Genomic DNA, 19665 nt, shown 5'->3' with positions numbered 1-19665 from the left:
TGTGTCTTACTGTGTTCATAGCTTATTCAGTTATTGTAATAAATATTTTAGCCCATTTTTTAGCTCAAAATATTTTTTCCTTTTTTTTCTCCTCTAAAATCTAGGTGCGTCTTATCAGCAGGTGCGTCTTATAGAGCGAAAAATACGGTATGCACTCCGAAGCCTTGTTCATTTTGTTCACTTCTGTGCTGTGCTAATAGTTATTCAGGCCTTACTTATTCAAGCACCTCTACCAATGACGTAGGCTTGAATAACTTTATTAAACAGCACATAAGTTAACAAAATGGACAAGGCTTCGGAGTTTGTAGTTTGTAGAGGTCTGGCCCTCTAAAACCATTCCAATTTCTCATGTGGCCCCATGGGAAAATTAATTGCCCACCCCTGCTCTAGGACCTGGGGCTGCTAGGAGTTAGAGAGGTCAAGAACCATCTAGTCTGCCTATTTTTTACAGCAGTAAACAAATTACCAAGTTTGTGGACTTCTCTTATATCATGGACAGCTGTAGGTACTGTCACGGTCAGGACTACTTGCCAAGCCGTGACTGTGTGGAGGGTGTGGGCATGAAGGGGTTAATAGCACCAGGCCTCTGGATTTACTAACTTCACCCCTTAACAAGGCATAAGTTACACCAAATTAACCCCCAAATCCTGCCTGTATCCCCCCAGGTAGTCTGCCACCACTCACGATTTTGATACCGGATTCGTGAGAAATCCGAATTAGAACCTTTATCTCTATATATATATCAACCCAACCAACATATATATATATATCCAGTAAAACGTAATAACAACAATATGGTAACGTGTTATCCTCTCTTAGGGTTCGTGGATATCGATACTAGAGCCCAAAGACAGACTTGGATTATGAATATTTTAATAACAAAAAGACAAAGATTACACAGTGCCAGAATTACAAAAAAACAAGACATACAAAATAAAAATAAAACAGCAAACAGTTCTTAAAAACAAAGGGACTTAAACACAGGACCCTCACTCACGAGTTTCTCCAATAAGTAGGCCTGTGGGAACTCCTTAAGTCCAGATGGTTTCTTATGATGTTGTTCCGATCAGAGTATATCATGGAGTTCTGCTTTGAGGTCGCTGCTTTGTCCCTAAATCAGACTTTTGCAAGCAAACGCCCCTCTGACCACATGACTGATTATATGACACCATCCCCAAGAATTGGGTCCCATTTTTGATGTGCCAATAAGTTATGGTGGGGTAAAGGTGATGGAAACCCCCCACTTAAGATAGGAATGGAATTCCTATAACTCAGGGTCCTTATCTGTTAGGCCATGAATCACCACAGGGGTCCTTTGGGAAGATGACACCTCTAGCCAGAACAGATACAGAGGGCATTCACAAAGAAACACATTAAATCAACCTCAGATTAACTCATTGAATGCTTAAACAAAGAAACTAACCACCTCTGCTGGGTTACCCTTCCATGCATCCACTACGTTATATGAGTTAATCATGACACCTCCCCCTTTAAGATGGTGGACAGAGGAGGTCAGCACACGCTGATCTACTATGTCTGCCTAAATCCTAGTCTCCCCCTGACAAGACAAACTGTCAGCACGGGACTCCATCTGAGCAACTTGCTAAACTTCCCATCTACTCTATCTGCCTGAAGAGAAGGGTTGTGATAGATTATAACAGTGAAGTCACAACCATACAAGCATGGCTGTAACTCCTGCAAAGCACACACCAAAGCGAAGCACTCTTTGCCAACCCTTGAATAAGCCTCTTCCTTTGGCGATAACTTACTCGGATGTTTTAAGGCCTCATCCATTTGTTTCTCTGCCCTGCTTAGGATTGCAAAACGCTGCCCATTCCCAAGCAAGACAGCAAACGGGTGTCCATTGTCCTGGGCTTCCTGTGTGGATCCCAGGCTCTGCGCTTCACCTACACTCACAGGGCTAAGGGTTTCTTGCTGACTGGTCAATGCAGCTGTCTTTTCATCAACCCATACTATATTATCCTCTATAGCTGTTGCCCCAGCATCTTGCTGGTAAGCCACTACAGCTACAGGGGAAATATTCTGCCCCTCACACTGCCCACTCGGTAAACACACAAAAGGGATAACAGGGTGTGAATTTTCCTCCCCCTCCTCCTTATCTCCAGACTTTACAGCTTTAGGGGTCTTAGGCACGGTGGAGAAACTACCCCCTTCCTGCTTCTTAACCTCCAGCACTTTAAGAGTTAAATGAAGCATTTCCTCTGGAGCATGAAAGCAGGGTTTTGGCTGTTGACACACAGATACATCACATTCCATATATCTCTTGTTTTCCCTTTGAGGAAAGTCAGTAACATGAATATCCGCAGACACCCCTATATCATGTATACTTTCTCCTGCACCCAAACCTAAATACTCAGGTGCTGTAGGCACGGTTGGCCACACATCCCCAGTCCCCTTTAGTTTTTCAGGGATAATACCTTCTGGGCATACAACTTCTGAAGACACTTTGGCCGAAGTATCCCCAGCATGCCCGAATCCCTTGGCTACCTGATCACCCATAGTAACACTATGCTTTTCCGTATCAGGGGGCATTGAACCAGAAGAGCCACTACAGACTCCCTGTTCCTGAAACTCTGCCCCTCCAAAGGTCAAACCACACTTTTCCCCTAGAGCTTGCTCGCTAGGTGTGGTCCCTTGGTGCACATCCCCCTTCATCCCTTCAGGAGACAGGATCCTGGGTGCTGGTTCAGACAGGCATACCTCTACCTTCTGGGCTCCCTCCCAGCTACCCACTACTCCCAAAGTTTCAGACAGTACCTTAGGTTGGACAGGGCTCTCTACCAGCCCTCCAGGTTTGCAGGTTTCCTCAACTGGTGCATACTGGCAAACAAGTCGACCCAGATCCTTGCCCAGCAAAACATTAACAGGAATATCCTCGGATATACCCACCTCCCGCAAACCCTTGCCCACACCCCAATCAAGGTACACACGTGCCACTGGCACTGCAGGGCGCACCCCGCCAATTCCATGGATGGACATGGTCTTCCCAGGGATATGATCCTCCAATTTTACCATCTCAGGCCGCACCAGAGTGCAAGCAGCCCCCGTATCCCTGAGTCCCATAGTCACACGGCCACCTACGGTTACTCTTTGTAGGTTCTCTTCTTCATTCCCCTGAAGCCTGGAAACAAACAAGACAGCTGGGTGTTCCCCAACTGTTACACACTGCAAATTGTCTCCTTGTGCCTCCTTTGGTCTAGCCACAAATAAAACAGGTACAGCTCCCCCAGCTGTACCTCCATTTCCATTTGTCCATGGAGATGGTCTCTTAGAGGGGCAGGTGACACTCAGGTGCCCAATCTGGTTACACCGATAACACCGGCGGGTATCCCCCTGGCCCGATGTGGCCCCTGCTCTGTTGGCTAGAAAAGGTGTGGGTGATGGTCTCCCTGCTGGCTTAGGAGTTGGTGGCTGGTAGGCTGCTCCTTTCCAGGTAGATGGTCCTTGTGATGCTTGTACCCGCTTGGTTGTTGGAGTACGGTTGTTGGCATAATCGTTAGCCAGATCTGCCGCCTCTGCCGTGGTTTTAGGTTTTCTGTCCAGAATCCACTCTCGGGCCTCCGGACTTCGTGTCCTCAGGAACTGCTCCAAAATCATCAGATCTTCCAGGGCCTCATATGTAGCAACTTGTAGGCCTCCAGTCCATTGCCGGAAAATAGTCCGAAGCTGTCCCGCGTATTCGGTGCAACTGTCCGATGTAGCTTGCTGCATCTCTCGAAACTTTTTCCTGTAGAATTCAGGGGTGAGGTTAAAACTTTTTAACAAGGCAGATTTTATGGCCTCATAGTCCTGATCAACTTCCATTGGTAAGGAAGCAAACACATCCAGGGCTTTCCCCTTCAGACGTGGGGTTAAAAACTTTCCCCACTCTTCCTTGGGCAGCTGGTACTGCCGGCACACTTTCTCAAATCCTCTCAAAAACACATCCAAGTCAGTGTCCTTTTCCAGCATTGGAAAGTGTTCCAGGCGAGGTCGGTTAGCATATCCATCCCCGTTAACAATGCTTTGGGGAGACGGACTATATTGCTTTAACCGTAGGAGTTCCAGCTGATATCTCCGCTCAGCTTCTCGTTCAGCAGCTGCCCGCTCCGCAGCTCTCTCAGCAGCCTCGCTCTCTCTTTCCTTGTACTGCATAATCAGGTTGAACTTTAGCTGAGGATCCACACTCCCCAGATGTTTTAGTACCACTTGTAACTCAGAGTCAATTGCACTCAAGGCGTTAACTTTATCAGGAAAACATCCTTGATCCACAGGCTCTTCCAAAATCACATCTGCTCCAATGGCCTGCTCTGCACAGAGTTTATCATGTTCCAGGAGATCCAAAATCAGCTGCTCTTTGCTTTTGCCAAAAATTTGTATATTCCTTTCTTGACAAACCAGCTCCAGAGATTCTTTGGGCTGTCGTCGATATGCCTCCATAATGCAGTATGGTAGAGAAAAACAAAAGGGAGAGGAACGAACTGTTTTGCACTGTATGTCTGTAATTAGGCACTGAGTAATGTCTTTGGGAAATTACACAAAACCCATGTAATTTCTTCTAGTACTAAAATCACCAAACCGGGCAATACAAATAGTACTAAAAAACTCTAGATATCCCACCTAGCTGCCACCAAGTTTGTCACGGTCAGGACTACTTGCCAAGCCGTGACTGTGTGGAGGGTGTGGGCATGAAGGGGTTAATAGCACCAGGCCTCTGGATTTACTAACTTCACCCCTTAACAAGGCATAAGTTACACCAAATTAACCCCCAAATCCTGCCTGTATCCCCCCAGGTAGTCTGCCACCACTCACGATTTTGATACCGGATTCGTGAGAAATCCGAATTAGAACCTTTATCTCTATATATATATCAACCCAACCAACATATATATATATATCCAGTAAAACGTAATAACAACAATATGGTAACGTGTTATCCTCTCTTAGGGTTCGTGGATATCGATACTAGAGCCCAAAGACAGACTTGGATTATGAATATTTTAATAACAAAAAGACAAAGATTACACAGTGCCAGAATTACAAAAAAACAAGACATACAAAATAAAAATAAAACAGCAAACAGTTCTTAAAAACAAAGGGACTTAAACACAGGACCCTCACTCACGAGTTTCTCCAATAAGTAGGCCTGTGGGAACTCCTTAAGTCCAGATGGTTTCTTATGATGTTGTTCCGATCAGAGTATATCATGGAGTTCTGCTTTGAGGTCGCTGCTTTGTCCCTAAATCAGACTTTTGCAAGCAAACGCCCCTCTGACCACATGACTGATTATATGACACCATCCCCAAGAATTGGGTCCCATTTTTGATGTGCCAATAAGTTATGGTGGGGTAAAGGTGATGGAAACCCCCCACTTAAGATAGGAATGGAATTCCTATAACTCAGGGTCCTTATCTGTTAGGCCATGAATCACCACAGGGGTCCTTTGGGAAGATGACACCTCTAGCCAGAACAGATACAGAGGGCATTCACAAAGAAACACATTAAATCAACCTCAGATTAACTCATTGAATGCTTAAACAAAGAAACTAACCACCTCTGCTGGGTTACCCTTCCATGCATCCACTACGTTATATGAGTTAATCATGACAGGTACATCCTAGGCATGATTAAAATCCATGTATTAACATCTACCACTTCTGCTGTAAGACTGTTCTACAACCCTCTCAACACAGTAAAACTTATTCTATAGGTTTACACCATGACATTTTGTCCTAAAATTTTTCCACTTAAACCTAGTTATCTGGTTGCTCTAACATTAAAATGGTACTTACTCATTAAACTGAGCGTTTAGAAGTATATGTGGTGAGTCTAAATATTCCAACTTCACTGACATCACTTTTAAACAGGGCCAAATTGGCCTACTGGGAAACCAGGGACCGGTTGAATCAGCACTAATGCCACACTGACGTCTATGTGGCCCGACGGCAACCTAAAGTTATTAATGTGATCAGGCCATCCGCTCTAGGAGGCCCGGGTGACCCCTATTACCGCTTGTCCACGCGCCTGGACCCTTTCTTCTAACGCAGGAAGAGGCAGGAATACACCATGTTTAATCATGTTGCCTGATCTTGCAGCTTTCTGGCTTTCCTTGGCGGTAAAAGAGAGGCTGCTAGCGCAGTGTGCGAGCCCCACAGAGAAAGCTGCAGGTGAGGTAAGGGGGTGTGGGAGCAATTATGAGTAAGTGAATGTATGTATAAGTGTGTGTTAGCATAAATGCATTGATGTATAAATGTTTGGGGCAAATATGGCAGAGGCCGACTGGGGCAAAAATGGCACAGACTGGCTGTTTGGGGGATAAAATGGCACAGGCAGACTGGGGGCAAAACAGTACAAACAGGCTGTTTGAAGGCAAAAATGGCACAAACAGTCTGCTTGGGGGCACAAATGGCACAGAAAGGCTAGTTTGGGGCAAAACGGTGTTCCAGGGATTTTAATAATAATTTGGTATTCTGTAATAGTTAAGGAACAATTTAACTGCTCAGGAGAGTGGTCACAACCGCCACTGCAAGAGATTTTGACACTGGCAAGATGGCAGCATGACCTAAAAATAACCAGGTTTCCAAAGTTTCCAAGAGGGTCTCTCCAGACGCTCCTGAGAACTCTAGCTCCCCTTGCAGGTTGAATACAGGTACTGCATTCACCTATGCAAGTCGATGGAGCCCAGCTTTCTAATACAATGTGAATGTGAAAATAATAAAAATAAAATATGGGAAAAAACAAAAAATACCACTGCCATTTATCCCATCAAACCATATATTCTTGAAAACTAGACATCCCAAGGTATTTCAAATGCTGGTATTTTAACCCTTTCCAAACTTTGTGGTAGTTGGCTTTAAATATACCCGATAGCACATGGGGCAGAATGACCAGATTTGGGGGAAAAATGGTTTCAAAATGGCAAATAAAACAAATTAAATAGTATTTATAGATTTGAAAATATATATATTTATATATATATATATATATTTATATATATATATATATATATATATATATATGAAAGAAATTCTACTTACAACAGGGAAAAGATAAACAGAGACGACCGAAGGTGAATGATCTTAAATCATTCAATAGCTAATATTGTCAGATAACCTATAAAACAGTGTGTAAATTGCAATTTACAATAGTAATCCCTCATCACTTTTATTGGTAACAATAAATGTGAGAGCAAAGGGGTGGGACAGAATGTAGAGATCCATACTTGTACAGAGAAGTAAAATGGTTCATTTAAATTCTTAAGAACTGTGTGGGAGTGAAGGGAGACAATAAATATCTCGAAGAAGAAAGGCCATGCGTTGAATAAGCTAATCACATGGTAATCAAAGTAGAATCGTTACAATGCATACTTCGAAGTACATTGGAACACATTGGAAACAGAAATAACAAATGACTCTAATAAGTGACACATTAAATTAATTATGGATTAAAAGCATAAAAGAATGCACAGTGAATAGGAAAATGACTTTGTGTTGTCACTTCACTGTTTATGAGCCTTAATGACCTATTTGGTACAATGCCATGGTGTATAAGGTCTTAGTACAGGCAGGTAACGATTAACTTCTACTTATAGAAGGAACTATACAAATATAATACAACATCAACACAAATACTGTAGTTTATCAGTAATCAAGTATGAATAATTATTTTATCTGGTTTATTTAGATTTTTTTACATTTCTGTATAAATGAAGAGGTTAGCAACCAGCAAAAATCAGACATAATGCAGAGATCTGTATAAAGTATCAACATTTGTACAGGATTTTAACGTCCCTTCAAATTTGAGGACAATTATTGAGCTTTTTTGGTTCCACTTTCATCTATTTATAAAATTAACAATAAACACAAATGTGCAATAACACAGGTATTGAATTTGATTAGTATTATTAGTATTATTATTACTTTAATATCCTATTCATTTTGTTCTTTTACCATAAGACTACTTTTAGCACACATGGGCCTTACAAATTATTGTACAAGCATCTTCAATTCTAATCAAGGGAGAAGAGATACATCAAGTGTTTTGTTTTAATGTAATACACAAAAATGAAAGTTGAGAATAGGGCACTCAGTTATGGAGTGGTGCACGAGCCAGGGTACCACCAGTCCCTCAAATATATGGAATAAAGAAGCAGAGGCTCAACACTTCAATGGTGAGGTGAGTTTATTTCACACAGGCATACCTATTCTATCCTGTTTTAAGAAAAGTATTTCTAGAGATAACATAAAAGAGCCCACCTGGACCAATGAAGAAGTCATGAAAGCTGGCCTATGCATAAGGCAGTAGTATGGTTTTCTACCATTGGAGGGTTGCTGAAACAATCTGGGTTGCTTTTGTGGATAAATCAGGATGAGAGGAAGTTTCCTACCTTTTGCCAGCTAAGCGACAGCTGTTTCTTCCCGCCTGCCCTCTTTGTATGGCTATATTATGTGCTGGTGTGTATTCTTCTTCTATTTGCTGTAATATGCCATTATGTATTTCAGTGGTTTCCTTTCTGATATTGTACATGTTTTTCTCTTTTGAAGTCACAGCTGCAAAACGGGTCAACTGGCCAACATGAAATTCAATGACAATGGAACGGTTAGCCCAAAATGGGCCTGGGGAGGTATGTCTTGCATGGGGCTTCTGTTACCTGCAGGACTTGGACTCTTGCTGAAGGTGTTATGAAGAACTGCCTATGGCTTAGCAGCTAGCCCCGTGTTTATAATTCTATTGGTGTGGCTGGCTTGAGGAATAACTGTCAATGAAGCTGTGACCACCGCCCTACCCATACAATTAGTGTCCAGTGTGTTTATTAGGTCAGGTTGGGAGATGGTTGGTTTTAAAAGTGCTATAGTGCTTACCAGTCACGTTCTTTTAATAGACTATTAACCGACACAGTCAATTAATGCTTACAGCCTGTACAAACACTAAACTTTTGTGTATTTCAGTATGTCTCAATGAACCAAGTTTAACCTTACACACATGGTAAATGACCATTTTGATTGTTAACATTTTTAATGTCACATAGTATTGCTTTGCAAGCCACTTACCCTTACACACTCTTCAGTGCCAACCACCTATGCAATGTGATACTGGCAAAGTCAGCGTTGAAGAACTGAATTATTTTTCTTCTGAATAAGTCCATACTATGATGAAGACATATATTGTATGTATTATAAAAATTAGACAAAACGCCAAAGTTAGAGGAGTAACTACTAGCTAACATGTAGCAAAAGATATTTTGTTTTGTTATGAAGGTAGATTGACCTGCAATATAAAGGTACAACAGTTTGACCTCATACAATTATGCTAGTTGTAATTTGTAGAGTGACACCGTGTATTGGAGAAAGCGAGCAAAGGGAATGTATGTAATGATTCTTCATGTTTCCAGACAATTTCACAAATAGAGAAAGAAATCAGATAAACCCAGCAAACCACAAACACCTAGATTGCTTCACTTTTCACATACCACAACCTTCGTTATTTCGGAAGCACAGTTGCAACTCCTTCTGGTTACAAAGTATGATAGTATTGAAGCTTTTATAGCATGTAACTGTCCTGTGTAGAAATTAGAATTCTGAAATTTCTGCTTTTTTTTCTGGTACTATTAACCATTTTTTTCTGTTTGAAGGTAAATATTACACACTATCCCTCAAAGGGTTAAGTCTTAGGTCCGTAATTGACAGGGGTAAATAAAAGATAAGAACTTACAAAGTCTGAATAAGAGTTAATTAGTGTACAACACATGTATTCTGTGGTCATATTAAGGCAACGATTATACCTTAATGGCAGAATAATAATTTAATGAGATCCAATCTTCCCTTCAGCAGGGCAAATGGCCGAGTAATTTAGGCAGCACAGACTGGACCTGAAATTTTCTTTTTAAAATCTGGTTCGTTTCATGTGCTTCTAAATCAATATAAGGGTTATTTGCAGGCACATATTTGCAGCTGGTCAGATCACATATGCTATCTATCATACAGATTTAATTATGGCTTTCCTTTGACTGTTTATCATAAAACCAGGCATGATGCTAGAATTTATCATAACCTCAATATTGTCATGTTCTAAATGGCAAATGTTTTTGTATTATGACAAGAAGACCGTTCATAGTTAAAGACTTCCTTGAAGTAGACAGAAAATTAGAAAGCTTAATTTGCTGTTACTTTAGAAATCTGGGTCTCTTATGGACTTCCTGGTGGCCTTTAAATTGGCATTGCTGTAAAACTTTAGTGCCGCGTCTGCTTTACAGATGAAAAGAGGAAGAAGATTGAAACCTAAAGGTTAGGATGAAATTCACGTTACTGTTATCTGGGAGAACAAATGAGTTAAAAAAATTTCAAATACCAGAATACCCTACAGGGAGGAGATATTACTATTAAAGGGTTGTTATAGCTGCAATAAATGTAGGAACAATAAAAATAAATTGATGAAATAAATGTCAAAGCTTTTCCCCTGAGCTGCCCCCACACCTTTGTCCAAAAGTAGAACATCTCCAATTACGGAGGGTGGAATCAGCCTTCAGTGACAATATGACAAGATCAAGATTCGGCATACTGGCACAGTGAACACAATTATGCATAGCCTTGAAATATTTTATCAGAGTAGAATATAGGAGAGAAAACAATTAATGATTCAAGGCCTCGACCTCTGGCTAACATCCATGCAACAGAACCTACAAAATATCTGCATCAAAATAAAAAAATAACGTTAAAGTAGAAGACTGCAGGTCACGCTATTGAAATACTAATGTTTGGAATATGATAAAACAGCTATTTTCTATAACATGGCGTTATAGAAAAATGACTGAATTACCCTTAGAAGCAGCATTGATAGGAAACGGTACTGAATAGAGCTTTTAAAACAATAAAGTAGGAAAAAAGAGACAGAAATTGCATGTAGCTTCACAGCAGCGTGAGTTGCTTTGTTTGACTACAACTAGATATAGAAAATTAAAACCTATTAACGTGGGTGTCAATAGTCAAAGCGCTAACACACAGAGACTGGATTTCAGTCGAAACTGAAATCCAGTTTTAACATGGTTGAAACAAATGTTGGAAATGCCTCTCAAACAGAATTTTTGAGAGAATATTATTATTTTACATTTTAGTAATCCCAGCTCATTTGCACATTGTGTAATGTTTCAGGCCCAATTCTCTTGTGCAAGAGTAAAAATAGTTCATAGAGATGAGGCGGTATCTCTGAGATCGTTTTTTCTCTGTCTCTGTGTATAGAGACATGTATAGAGACGTGTGCGAAATGGCATTATACACTAAGGAGCAGCTGCTTAACTATGAAGAAAACAGTGGGCCACAAAGTGTGTAGTAAAGTGGGTGTAACAGTTCAGAGGTGCAAAGTAAAAAAACACTGGTCCCTGAAGAGACTAGACACCAAGATTGTATCACGTACCCCGATGATAAATTGTTGGTACATTGTCTGTGACACTGCTTTTGAAAGTCCTTGGTGCCTGTGGGGTCCCAGGAAGTGCTACAACTCCCCTTTAAAAAATGTTATATTATGGAACAATATGAAAGAGATTGGTAAATGCAACATAAATTTGTGGACTTTTAATATTACTTTGTAATCATTTAATTGTTTTTTTTAGTAAAACATTAGGAAGAACAAGAATGTATTTTATTTAAGCACTGTGCTACACTCGTATCCAACAAAAATTCTGAGATCATAGAAAAGATGATATCAAAGGAGGAAAGAGGTTTTGGCTTCTTCCTTGGCTAGAGATTGAAACTTACGAGGTATGTCAGTCATACGTAAGTCATGTATTAAGTGACTTCCATCTTTTATGCAAATTAATGAAATGACACCTTTAGGTAAATATGCATATGAATTAAAATGTTGTATGGACAATCAAGTCTAGGCAAATAATGTTGTTTCTTGGGTATTGCAGTAATTGATGTCCAGATGGTTATATTGTTCCTTCATCAATTAGGAGAATCCATACCCACAGTACATGTACCACTGCTTTAATTAACCTTGTCACTTATATTGGTGGTCTAATTAACTGTTTTACTGGTAACAGAAGCCAGGGTCCAATAAAGTAATTAAAACATAGTGGTACTATTGCGTTAAAGAGCACTGTCATTGTTATCAGTAGTAAGTCAATTATTATTTTCCTGTGGGTCAATTAGACAAGTTACTGTTCTGGGAACTAGTAATTCATCCAATTGTTGTAATACTCTATGTTAATTGCACATTCTGTTTATTAGAAGATGATACTTCTTATTGATTAGAGTTAAATTAACTAAAAATATCAGTCTTTTTATCACACATTAACCACTTAAAAAAGATATTCTGTTTTATCATGTCTTTACTTTTAATGTAGCAACTGTTTGGCTTTTAACCTACTCTGTTTGACAGTCACACAATTTCATTGGTTATTTTTAGGATTTTATGTTGCGTTTTCTGTACTGTAGCCATCACATCTTTTTTTTTTTATTGAATCTATAGCTTGTAGTTCTTTTTAAAGGTGTGCACAGTGTACTGTAGGACTCAACTATACCCCCATGCCCAGAAGATGATGGATGGACTTCATCTCACCTATCTACAGTTTTTTTTATTTCAATTCAAGGGAAGGAGCTACTTGAAGAAAAAAAACATTAAAAACCCCAAAGCAATGATTAAAAACCAATAGACAAAAATAAAAATCCTTACCCTACTAAAGCATTGTAAAACGACCACTAGTTACACAGATGCTTGTAAATATGCTCCCATTCACCAGCAGTATCAAGTGACTGGACCCCATTCAAGTCAGTTGGGATCTATATCACCCTGGAGTCTTCTTAATTTCCCCGGCCCCTGTTTAGTTTATTTATTATTTTTAGTTTGAATGATTGTTTAAACTTTTTGATGAGTCAGGAGACCCCCCTTGTAAGTTTCAACCCAGATCTTGAACACGCAAGCATTGTGGGTTAATAAACCTGCAAGGTGCTTGATTTTTCAACTCACATTAACTTGACTCTCCTGCTATTGAGTGAATGTGAGCTGAGGGCATTTGCATGTTAAAATTAGTTTATTTTTGAGTTGGACTTAAGAATTCCCAGTGGATAAGTTGGGTCACTTTCCTCCACTCTTCTTGAGCTTGGTTGAACCAGATGCTGGACTCTGGACATGGAAAATCTGTAATCTGGGCATGATTTCTGATTAGGTCTCCTTTTCCAAATTTAGAGATATGTTGAGGTCTTTATCCTGGGTAGCTGCCCCCTACACCAGTAGGTAATCGTCAGCATGTGTCCAATATATAAATTATCTTCATTTAAAATATATACTTATTACACTTAAATTCTGGTTCCTTTTAATGTAGATATCTAAAAATGAGAAGAAAAAAGCTTTGTTACGTGTTTTAAGTTAAGTTTTTTTAACAATTTAAATGTATTTTTGATTTGATTTTTCTATTGCTACATAAACATATTAAATCAAAGATATTCTGTGTATAGTATGGCTGAAAATGCAGATGAAATGCCGAGAGTGGGCTGCTTTTCATTTCGCAAAACTAATCATATTTCTGATTCTATTACGCATCATACATTATAATTACAATAGAACAGCATATCCTTTGTATACACTAAAAATGGATTACTGTGACATTATCACCATCATTCAAGTCAAATCCTTGAACTTTCATCTTAAAATGCGATGCGTGTTTTGTCATGAAATGGGCTCTGGGTTCTGCCATCTTGTAGAATCATGTGTGTCTGTTAACGTGCATTAAAATATCACAACTGTCAGTCAGCATTGAAACTGTAAGACAATACAGTGAATTTTAATAGACAATACTTCAGGAGATTGACTGTGATTTCATCATTAGGTTAAACAGAAATGTCCGACACAATACAGTATTAGTATGTTATAAAGGAGATGTGATCTGGTGATAATGACACAGGTCTAAAAATACAGGAATGGTTCATTGTGATAACTGTTTGTTCAATCAGGGTTGCATGAATACTTTGAACAAAAACAGAGAGAACAAGAGTGTGTAACAAGAAAAGGGATTTTTGGATTGAGGCATAAAATACATACTGCATAAAGATCAGAAATAATCTTTATGAGTATAAGACTAATACATGAATGTATAATACACATCGATGAGTTGGAAATGGGATTTCCTTTAGAAAACTTTTGGAGAGCATTAAGCCGGCATTACTGATGAACATGTTAATAGATGTGCTACTAAAGGAAACCAAAAGGGAGTAGGGGGTGAGGCTGTGATGTGAGATTTGGCTAATGTATAATTTACATCCATCAGAATCCGGTTCTGTCCTAGTCAAACTGATAAAATTGTCTGCATTTTTTTAACAGTCTGTTGGGATTTTTTTTTTTGTAGGTAGTATTACTACTTGAATGAGCATACTACAGGGATGCGCAATTCGTACCGCCCGATGCCTGAGACATTCAGTTCCGCGTGCTGGGCCCTGCTGCGAGCAAGCTCTGTGAGGGACCGGGATCCTCCTCTCTGGCAGCATGGTGGACGTCTACTCGATGCACATAGACAACCTCTGCTACTGCCCACCACTTCCACTGGGGCTTCTATGGCTTCATGGGCTTGAACAATATTATTAATGTTTGGCTTTCTTTATTTAGAATGGAGGGTGGTTTGAAGGTAGGGAGTCACTTGGTGTGGTACAATGTCTGATCCACTGCATGATACTATTTCCTTAATTCCAACATGCACACTTTCTTTGACTATTGATGGAATGGTAGCAAGCAGCCATATTAAGTCCCTTGCATGCACTGGTCGGTGTTTTTAGGAAGCTATCATATATATTTTTTTAATTATTTAGCAATTTTTTAAGCTGCTGCTCACTAGCTCAGACTTCCGTCAGGGAAGCAACTGTTTCTTTGGACACCCTTGGGTATGAAGCAAGCCCCTGCATTGAGGACATTATAAATGGTGGAAGGGTTTAAACCTGCAAAAACAATGTTGGTTCTACCATTGCACCATATTGCTCTGTAACTAGGCGCCTGACAACATTTAGCAATGTAATTGAGAAACTATTCCAACAGCAGTATTCACCCAAACAACATTATTAAAGTTTTCTATATGCAGAATACATTTGTAACAGAATAAATATGAATGAGATATTTAAAGTATGTTTTTTTCCAAATAATTATAAAACATTGAAAGAATAATGACATCGCAGTAAAGTTAGAAAGGCTTAAAGATACAGATATAAGATATAATGTATATATTTTTTTAAATCAGTATTTGGTTTTAACTCTCTACACAAATATGGTATAAGAACAAAGAAATCTAATAAGATCATATATATTACTCCCAAATAAAATGAAGATAAAATAAAATATAGAAAAAATACCACATTAATTACCATTCTCAGTTTCAAGGTTATATCCTCACAAATTGTAACCATTTTAATGTATGCCCACAGCCCTCACCATGAAAATCTAAGCTATTTTAAAACGGCTTAACATACACACTCGCTACTTGCAACAGAAAAAATGCTGTCACTGAAAAATGCATACATTCAACGTATGGTAAGCAAAGGTTAACGTAACGTACACACCCTAGTCTGGATTCCTGAGACATCTTTCAGAAAATGTTCACCAAAATATAAATTTTCAGAAGCAAAATTTCATGAAATTCGTAATTGCATGGAAATTATATGTACAAATGCTACCAATGCCAATTTAATAATTCTGTGAAATTGTATGAGCAGAGTGTGTTGGTGCCAACATAAGACATTAAAAAAAACATTGACATACCTAGTTGAATATATCTGCAAAAAAAGAGATATATATTATGAAATTATATTAAGGTTCGTTAAGATTCTTATGGAGAGTTAACCTTGCTTTCATTTAAATGCTGCATCTTTTTAATCACAATAGGCTCTGTTTTTGGAATTATTCAGAAGGTCTCTGTCATTCTATGCCTAGGGCAAAAATCTGTTGAAAATATTGTTCTTTATTATAACCCCTAGAGATAACTTTCCAGTTCTTCCTTCTGAAGCACTCCTTTTGCTGACATTTTTGCTGTTTTAAAATTGATGATGTGGGATGCAGTACAAAATGAAAATCATGCAAGCACACATTACCTTGAGATTTTAAAGCTAAAACTATTTTGCTTTGAAGCTCTTTAGGATAACTGTTTTGTAGTTAAAAGGCTTGTTCTGAAGGCAGTAAAAAGGCTAAAAGTTTTGAAACGAATGCGGCATGGTGCTTACATGTACTTCCATGTCTCCTTGGAGGCAGCTCAACTATCTTCCTAGGCACTACAGAGAAGACTCTACCCATGGTCTTCACTGCACCAATCAGGAGGGAGATGAGTTGCTCCCCAATGTGTCAGGGCAGGAAATTAGAAAAATATCATGGGGAACGTAAAGGAGAAAGAGAAAGTATGGATTTTCAACCACTGTTGTTTAAAGAGTTATGTATTCTGTCTCTATTAATAACTTCTCTGAAATGCACTTGGCAGGTGAGTCACCAGACCACCAAGTGTTAAAGTTGCAGTACACCTGTCAATCCAAATCCTATCATCCCTGCAGAAAAGCACTAATGATGGGCAAAAAAAACATTTTTACACACAAATGCTTTATCAGTACAGCTGGTTCATAAGGGAAACTCCAGTGTCCCAAACACCCTTGAAGAATGCATAGTAAAGCATTTTAAAATGCTTTAAATTATTATTAGTAGTAGTATTAGTAGTAGTAGTAGTAGTAGTAGTTGTTGTTGTAGTAGTATTGATTTATAAAGTGCAGTGTTGTGTAATGAGGAAATAAGACACAGCAAATAGTACATAAGAATTTCCACTTATGGAAACAAAAAGTAAGTGGGGCCCTGCTTACATTTATAAGTGATCTCCATACACAGATATCTTGAGAACCAATTCTATAAAGAAATGGGACCCCCTTTCCAAGTATATTGTAATATGATATATTTGCCTAAACAATACTCTAAATAAATTCTGTTTGCAAGTTGTTTGTAATTATCATAAAGCATATTTATATTACTGAAAAGGAAGGTGTTCCAATCTATTGTAGATGAATTCTTGTAGTACTTTGAAGTTGGGAAATCATGTGTTTGTTTTTTTAAGTTTATGCTGAATGCCGCTATCATCTTTTCATATATCCTTGGGAATATGTGTGATATTCAATGTAAATGACAGAAGCAAGTAGCTGTTAAGAGACTATTGAGCGATAGAACGCTTGTAAAATGGAAAAATGTTAATTATAAACATGGGAACTATTGTCAGATGCAGAAGGTCTGTTTTAACAAGTGGGAAAAAGTAGCCTCGCTTTTGTGAAAAGTTGTATGAATCCAGCATTTGATTCCCAACAGCTCTGACCTTAAGAAAGCCATTGTCCTGTCACCTATAAAACACCCCTGATTGTATTCACAGATTCATTATCATGTGTGTGTGTATGCATTATTGACATTAAGTACACTCCTCAGTAAAGCCAGCCATTATCTCATTGTACTCAGCGGCACAATGACATTATAGCGAGACCAATTACAATACTCTGACTATTGTGGCCATCAGAAGAGGATTATGGGAAGACGCTTGATTTGAATAAATTACAATATTTTAATGAGCACAGCCCAATAAATCTGTGTAATGTATAGTTACACACTCAAGAGGCTTATTTCCATAATGGTTCATTTGGGTCTCTAATGACAGGTTTGGTATTTTACACTATTTCACACAAAAAAGTGTTGTTTTCCCAAATAACTATACACATAAAGTGCAAAATCTGTCTCTACTGATTTAATTGTGTAGAACACAGTCTTATCATTTACTTTGCTAGTTATAAGAGCTCCAAAAAAGGATGTTATAAACTTTTATGGGATTCCTTGTGCCATTTTTTATTTTAGGAAACTCAAAATAACAAAGAAAACCAAGGCGCTAAAGACCCTACTCCCAAGCATATAATGGAAAGGTACAATGTAGTTTAGGTAAAAGTAAGAGCTCCTGTTTTCTTCTGCATATATTCAGATGATAACCCACGACACATGAGTATCACTTTAGAGCGGTCCATAGCATCACCTACTACTTTACACTTACATTCAGACTCATACAACTCACTAAACTGCTATATGGTTTATTACTGTGTTTAATTGTAAATGTGATTTAACTACTGCCTAGCCCAATCAAGCATATATTTTATTTTATAATTAGAATAATCAATACATTGTCATCAGCTATGTCTTATTAAATAGTTACTTGATATCAAACTTCAGTCCAAATGTACATATACATTTGTATCTTATTTTAAGCTATGTTTTGAAAAAGTACAACGTATTAATATAATCTTGGCATAAAATGTCATCAAATATTATTAACCTAGATAATGACGGGGCAAACGTGATATTTAGCTTTGTAGAATATTTGGGCTGATTAGCACGTTTCTGAAATGTTTTCCCAGAACAGATATTTGTTCTGTAAGATATTCTTATTATTTGCTTATTTTTAGTAGCCTAAAAGTAGATCTAGCACCATCTAGCACACATAGAAAATCCCCTGTTGCAAGGTACTCCATATTAGTAAAACCACTACAATAGCAAGTCTAGTGGTACTCAAAGAGTTAATGGACTATTGTTTCACTTTTTTTTTTTCATAAAGCAGTGCTGAATTCAGAATACCAAAAGATATAAGCCACTACAGTGTCACAGATTTCCCCTTTTAAGTAGAAACAATGAACATGTTTGGTAAACAGAAAAACTCTATAGACATCTGTGCAATAATACCATATCTATTAATTTACTTTACTTTTAATTATTTAAGATAACAAGGACCTTGCGTCCCCTGTTCAGACTAAATAACGCTATTTGAAATGTCAGCTAAAATTGAAATTACGAAAAACACTTATCAATACATCATTGTTTATCTTTCATGTTAAAGGTTACTCTTTTTCTTTTTCAATGAATATAAGAATTGTTTAAAATAACATCTGTTTTAGCAAATTAGCTCTGTAAACAAAGTCCTGTATGTATTTTGTAATTTCTATTAGTTATTTATGGTGTTCATTGCTTATATATTTATTTAATATTTATTTATTCAGGTGGAATTTAGATTCACAAAACTTTTATTCTGCTACATTTTTTTCACTTGTAAAAACATATTAAAAAGTAAAAATACTATATATATATATATATATATATATATATATGTGTGTGTGTGTGTGTGTTTTAATTATTAATTATTAATTTGTGTAAACTACCTAAGGCGCGTGCTTTATAGCTTAATAGTTTACTTTATAGAAACTGAGATTTGCAGCAGCCTAGCTAATCAATTTCAAGTGCACAGGTTCTCTCCGCTCCCTTCACCCTTCCTCAAAAAAGAATGCTTGAGCCAATTAAAAACAATCAACAACTTAACTTTAGAACAGAGATAAGCCAATGGGAAGATGATCTAATGGATGTTCTCCATGAGCTGCATGTTCCATCTCTCTCATGCTAAAACTGGCCCTGACACCTGTGTCTTGGTATGGTGGACCATGCGTACCAGCACTGGCATGCCCCTGACAAAAACATAGTCTAGAGTTAATGTTGCATAGGATATTTCCCTTCTTCTAATTCTCTTCATAAGCCACCTTCTCATCTCATAGTAATGTGCAGAGTGTTAATGTGATAATGCCTCCTCTGCTGAATATATCAACCGCCACTATGTTTGTTCTACAAGATTTCCTGTTAGTTTAA

This window comes from Sceloporus occidentalis, unplaced genomic scaffold, assembly GCF_023333645.1.
Source record: "Sceloporus occidentalis isolate IW3139 unplaced genomic scaffold, rSceOcc1.0.p SCAF_15, whole genome shotgun sequence".
Classification (NCBI taxonomy): Eukaryota; Metazoa; Chordata; class Lepidosauria; order Squamata; family Phrynosomatidae; genus Sceloporus; species Sceloporus occidentalis.
The sequence above is the reverse complement of the archived record's forward strand: the minus strand, read 5'-3'. Positions refer to the sequence as shown.